Below are 6855 nucleotides of genomic sequence, written 5' to 3'. Positions count from 1 at the left end.
GTGTGAAGTTTCAGAATTATTCTTGGAGCCATATTTTGACACTTTGTTTTAATGGGCTGGATGATAAAAATTTTTCTTGTGTGAGTTGTTAAAAATCTTACTGGACTATACTTGAGAGTTGAGGGCAGCTTTTCTTTTTTTGACATTTTTGGCTACATGTTGGTCTCAATGCTGTATTCCATGAAAGAAGGAAGAAAAGAGGTAGGGAAGAAGAAAGAGAGGGAATACCAAGATAAGAGAAGGAAGGAAGGAAGGAAGGAAACTTTTGAACACCTTTTAAAACTCACAGTGCCAGAGGGGAGAAATGGTCAATAACATTAGATATTGAGATGATTTCAGTGTGCTTTCTAATAATCCAATTTACAAGACCTTAAAAATCAGCATTTTATATTGTGAAACAAATATGAATTATTAAAATGTGTCATAGAATGATATATAAGTAAAAATATTAAATCTTTTGTTATATTTTAATTTATTGCAAAAGTGATATGAGCATTGTTTATTAAGAATTTAAAAGGATTTAACAACAAACTTTAACATTGCTTACAGGTGATATCAGGTGAAGCTTTTTCTTGATAAATTTAATTATGATTTGAAATCTGGTAATTAGGTTAAATATATTAATGTGAACAAACCAATGACTATTGCTTCTAAATGAATTTCAAAATCCCCTTTCCTGGCTTGTGGGGTCCTACATAACTAGCCCCCATTTTCCCCCAGTCTTACTCTTGTTTACTCCCCCCTTCTTCCTTGTTACGTTTCTGCCCTACTGACCTCCATTTTTTTTTCGTGACTCTTCTAAGCCCTGTCCTTCTTCAGGATTGTAATTCTTACAATATTTTTGTGTGGTTCTTGAATCGAGGTTATGTTGTCCTCATAAAAATGGTTGTGAAGTTTTCTCTGTTTCTATTATTTGGGAGATTTTGTGTAACACTACTCTTCTTTCTGTTTTTATGCTTGGAATAATTCACCAATTAAGTTGTCTACCTAAGATTTTCTTTGTAGGAAAAACTTAACAGATTCAATTTCTTTAATAGATATTCACTATTCAAATTTTCTATTTCTTTTGTTGTCAATTTTGGAAAGTTGTGTGTTTTTAGAAATTTGTTTATTTTATTTGAATCATCAGACTTTTATCTTTTTCATGTCTTTCGAATGCGTAGTGAAGTATCATTTTCATTCATATTATTGATAATTTATGTTCTTTTCTATCTTTCTCTGACTCATAGCTTGATTCCATTGCGGTCTGAAAACAGGGAGAATTTCTTTATAATGAGCATGTGATGATTAATATTATGTGTCAATTGGACTGGGCCATGGTGTACCCAGATATTTGGTTAAACATTCTGGGTGTTTCTGTGAGGGAGCTTTTGAATGACATCAACATTTTAATTAGTAGACAGAGTAAAGCAGGTTACCCTCCATAAGGTGGTGGGTGGCATCCAGTCAGCTGAAGCCCTCAATAGAACAAAAGACTAACCCTCCCTTGAGTAAGTGAGGTTCTCCAGCCTGACAGCCTTTGAACTGAAACATCAGCTCTTCCTGGTTGGACTGTAGTTTCTAGCCTTTGTACTTGAACTGGGACCTTGGTTTTACAGATTTTGGACTTGCCAACTTCCATAATTGTGTGAGCCAATTCCTAATAATAAATCCCTCTTTATATATATATATGTACTATTGGTTCTGTTTCTCTGGAGAGCTCTGACTAATACAGAGCATAAGAACAATTTTGTACAATGTTTACATAAAAAAATGTTAAGTCTGTCATTGTTTGATGCAGTGTTCTATATGTGTCAATTAGGTCAGATTTAATTATGTTGCTTATATCTTCTATGTTCTTACTTTTTAATTTGATTTTTATATCAGTTATTGCAAAAGGTATGTTAAAGTCTTCACAATGATTGTGAATTTGTCTACTTTTCTTTTCTGTTTGCTAGCTACATTATATATATATAAAATATATTTGCATATGTGTGTGTGTATATATATATATATCTCCATGCTATTGGATACACAGTTTCAAAGTTTTGATATGTTCTGTCTGTGTTGACCCTTTTATTTGTGAAGTTTCACTCTTTATCTTTAGTAATGCTTCTTCCCTTGAATACTATTTTGTCTTAATATTAGTATAACTATATCAGTTTTTGTCTAGTGTTTGTATGAAATTACCCTTTTCTACATTTTCACTTATACCTTTTATGTGTTTTTATATTTAAGATGTATTTTCTGTAAGTATCATTTAGGTATTTTTAACCTGATCTGATAATCTTAGTATTTTACTTGTAATATTTAGTTCATTTATATTTAACATTAGTACTGATAACTTTGAACCTATATCTGCCATTTTGCAATTTGTATTGTATTTGATTAATCTATTTTGTTTCTTTTACTCTCTTGTAACTTTTTTCTCTTCCATTTTTTTTTTATTCTACACTTGTTAGTTATACTTTGTTTTACTATTCTTTGTTATGTTTTATGCTCAGGATTATAGCATATATTCTTGATATAATTGCCTAAGAAAAATTATTACTTTTACCAGTTCCACATTAATGCTGAAATCTTTTAAAAATTCATATACCACTGCCTACTTTTTAAGTAATCATTGTTAATTTTAACTCTACATATATTTTAAACTTCCCAATACATTACTAGTATCATCTTGTATAATTAACATTTATTTATATTTATCCACTCTTAATTCTTTTCCATGTTTTCCTGTTTCATTTTCCTTCTGCCAAAAGAACTTTCTTTAATATTTTTAAAGCAGGCTTACTGGGAATTAATTCTCTCAGTTTTTATTGAAAACCTCTTAGTCACCTTTATTTTTGAAGGATATGAGTATTGGGTATGGCATTCTAGGTTTTTGTGGTTTTTTTCTTACATTTCAGAGATGTCATTTCTTTGTCTTCTGGCTTTCTTTTCTTAATAAATTAGCTGAAAGTCTAATTGTCCTTTCTTTAAAGTGTCATTTTCCTCATACTGCTTTTAAAATTCTCTTATATGTAGGTTTTAATAGAATTACTATGATTTGCTAGATAGCATTTCTTTGTATTTATAATGATTTGGGTTCTCTCTGCTTCTTTTTTTTTTATTTCAGCATATTATGGGGGTACAAAAGTTTAGGTTATGTATATTGCCCTTGCTGCCCACCCTGAGTCAGAGCTTCAAGCGTGTCCATTCCCCAGGCAGTGCGCATTGCATTCATTATGTATGTATACATCCATCCCCTCCCCCACCAACATCTGCCCAATGCCCGATTAGTGTTATTCCCAAATGTGCTCTTAGATGATGATCAGTAAAACCAATTTGATGGTGAGTACATGCTTCTCTGCTTCTTAAGTCTGTGATTTGATAACTTTTGATCATTTTATTTTAGAGCCATTATCTCTTACAAACATTAGTTACAATCAAGTGTCATTTCTTTCCTTCCAGGACTTCAGTTCCCTGACTCTTTTCCTTCTGAGACTCTAGTTACATGTGTATTAGAACTTTTAACTATGTTTTGACACTATTGATGTTTCACATATTCTTAAGCCCTTTTCTGATTTATTGTCTCAGTACTTTAGCTTGAATATTTTCTATTGACCCATTTTACAGTTCACCAAACCCATCTTATTCTGTGTCTAATTTCCTGGTAAATTGAACCATTGAATTTCCATCCCCACTCCCCAATATTATATTTTTCAGTTCTAGAATGTCACTTTGATTATTTTTTAGTCTCAAATTCTCTGCTGATATTTTTCATAATTTTACCAGATTTGTCCACATTTTAGCTGTTTTTTTCCTTGAGCATATTAATCAAAGCTATTTTAAGTTCTGCTAACTCCAACATCTATATCACCTGACTTAATGTCATATATTGGGTATAAAAAGGAAACTGTAGAGTCATATTTTTCATCAGAGGATATATTAATCCCACCAAAAAGGGCCTGCCCTTTCCATTGCTATAAAACTAGAACGTAGAATTTATCACTCTCATTCAATCAAAGACTACACACACTCAGGCTGGGATCCAATTTTGGTAAGAATTGGTCTACCTATGATTTGTATCTGCTCCTATGGTATGGGTTTCAATAGATTTTTAATTGCAAATTTAGTAGATCTTTTTCTCTTCAGTACTAAGGATATTGAAATTTCCACTCTGCTTTTTAAAGTTATTTTTCTTAGTTCTTTATGCTTTTGCTCTATACATCTTCAGAACATAACAAATTCTTGAGATGGAAATTGGCTGTATTTGAGGTCTCTTGAGTCTCCACTTTTGTCACTCTAACCACATAATTGCATACTGTGATTGTTTATCTGTGCTCCAGCAGCAGCTCCTTGTCTTAACCAAGCTCATGTTCTCAGCTTTTAAGTCATACCAAGAATCAGCAAATGTCCCCAGAGAAAAAGACAGATCCTCACTCTACCTCTGAATTTACCTCTGTTTTCTCTGGAATGTCAGTCTCTTTAAGCCTTTTTGCTTCAGCAGCTCACTAAAACCCTAAAAAGACCTTTTTATAGTTTATCTGGCTTTTTTAGTTGCCATGAATACTTCATCCTGCCCTAAAGCAGAAGTCTTGATATCCATATTACCTTTATTTAGAGAACTCCTAAAAGTATATAATTAAACTTTACATCTTTCCTATGCTACAGATATGTTTTTCTTTTTTTTAATAGAAAACTTTTATTGCATTCTTAAAATAGCACAAATATGTTTTAGCAATCATTTAGCATCTTGTTTTTGTAGCTGACCAACTCTTAGATCTTATTCATCAGCCCGTTGAACTACTTCTTTTTTAGAGACATTAACACATCCAAAATTTTTTGATATCCTTGTTTTTAACTGTTATGGCTTGCTGAATCAAAGCAGCTGAATTTGATATTTAATACAAGTTCAATGTCATTTTCTTCAAGAATTAACTCATGTTTCTGGGCTTGAGATACTGAACAAGTAATGTCTGGCCTCATCTGAACTCTGCATTTTTCACCCAAGACATTTTGGATTTCAACAAGAGACTATTCTCCTGAATAACAATGTTGATGTAGAAGTAAGCACACCCAGACCTCATTTTGTAATGGACACCCAGTGTCACACCCTTGATCATGTTCTATATCTGACTACAAATACTGCAAATGGTAGCCAGCTCCTTTCTATTCCCCCACCATTTGCCAACCTGGTGACTCTTCCTTTTCTTTCCAAGATGACTGAGTTCTACATTGATGTGATTGAAATCCCTCCACAGGGCTCCTTTGGGGCCCTTCACAATAACTGTGCATACTTCAGAGTGATGTTCCCATTTTCTGGAACATCAATAATCTGATTGCTGAGAATGGTCTTCATTCTTACAGTAGATGCAACAAAGAGAGCTACAAATTTTTTTTCCTAACTGACTGTAGAACATTTCTATTTTAATGTGTTCAAAATAGAACTCATCCCTTTATTCACCCATATCTACAATGACTCCATCAGACTCCCATCCGTCCGCCATGTTCGGGATGAGGGATGGTTGTAATATTAAACAGGGGGCTCCTGGAAGTCCTCACTGAGAAGATGATCACAGAACAAAGATCTGACAGAGAGAAGGAGCAAGCCTTCTCTTGAAATGTCTGTGGGAAGAGAAGCAGGAATAGCAAGTTCAATGGTACTGATGTAGCAGTGTGTCCGACATTTTTGTGTAATGACAAAGAGATCAATATAGCTGGGGCTGAGTGAGAAGGGGAGAGTAATGGGGTGTAAATCCAGACCAGGACTAATCTATGCATTGCCTCTGACTCTTATTTCTCTTTCAACACTTCACATCTAATAAACATTATGTCCTACAGGTTTTACCAATGAAATATTCCTCCCATACAATCCTCATTTCTAATCATGTTAAAACCACCCTCATTTATCATGTATTGCTTATAAATAATTGCAAATTAGAAATTTATTCTCCCAGGCTTGGAACTCTCCACTCCAAATAAGTTCCAAATAAAATATTCTCCTCTGCCACCATTGCTATCTCAGTCACAGGATAAGACTTTAAAGATTCCTAACTCTGGATTTTTCCATTATTATGCATGAACATGACAATCGAAGAGGAGAAAATGGCCCAGTTTTCTATGACCAGTATTTAGACTGTTGAATGTGAATAGCTACTCTATTTCAATTCATACCACAATATTAGAAAAATCTGAGAATTTTGGAATTAGTTGTAGATCTATTCAAAATTCAAATGGATTTTTGAGTATAAGACTGTGCTAGCAAGTGAATAAAATATTCAACTTCATATTGTTGGGAAAAATCTAAAATAAAATAATCAATTGGCCTCGTGATTTCTTGGTAAGAATTTCACCAAAACAGCAGTGCTCTGCTCCTTCAGACAACTGCTACCTAGAGAGCACTTTGAATTTCCTATTGCTGTCCATTCTTTTCTCACATACATCATGCTGACGCAAACCGCTTTCATAAAACAGCTAAACATGATTATTGCTTTTCTAGAGAAGAAACAATTTTTAAGACATACAAAAATATAAGTACATATTGCCCATATAGCCATAGACTTCCTGATTATTTTACCAACACAATAAAAACTAGTTCTGTATGCTCCTTTGGGAAACCATCTGTTGTTTTCTACTAAATGAAATAACATCAATTTGCCTTTCCAGCCATTGCCCCAGATCATCTGCCTCTAAAGTGGCACATTTGAGAATCTTATCATTCCCTCTGCTCACAAAGAAATAAAGTTCCAAATGCTTAATAAATAATGCAAAATCATTTGGAACAAAAAATCACAGAAACCAAAAAATATGTATGAAAATAACATTACTACAAATCTCATTTCTGGGAGAAATTTTAGAAAATTTTAATTTTTGAGAGGCAAAACGTTATTT

The 6855-nt window shown here is 33.1% G+C and overlaps 1 pseudogene; it reads right to left on the bottom strand.

The window, feature by feature from the left end:
* Nucleotides 1-4747: 4747 nt before the first annotated feature.
* LOC138386564 (large ribosomal subunit protein uL6-like) lies at nucleotides 4748-5323 on the bottom strand (annotated as a pseudogene).
* Nucleotides 5324-6855: the final 1532 nt, after the last annotated feature.

The sequence above is a fragment of the Eulemur rufifrons genome, chromosome 7, assembly GCF_041146395.1.
Source record: "Eulemur rufifrons isolate Redbay chromosome 7, OSU_ERuf_1, whole genome shotgun sequence".
NCBI lineage: Eukaryota > Metazoa > Chordata > Mammalia > Primates > Lemuridae > Eulemur > Eulemur rufifrons.
The sequence above is the reverse complement of the archived record's forward strand: the minus strand, read 5'-3'. Positions and strand labels throughout refer to the sequence as shown.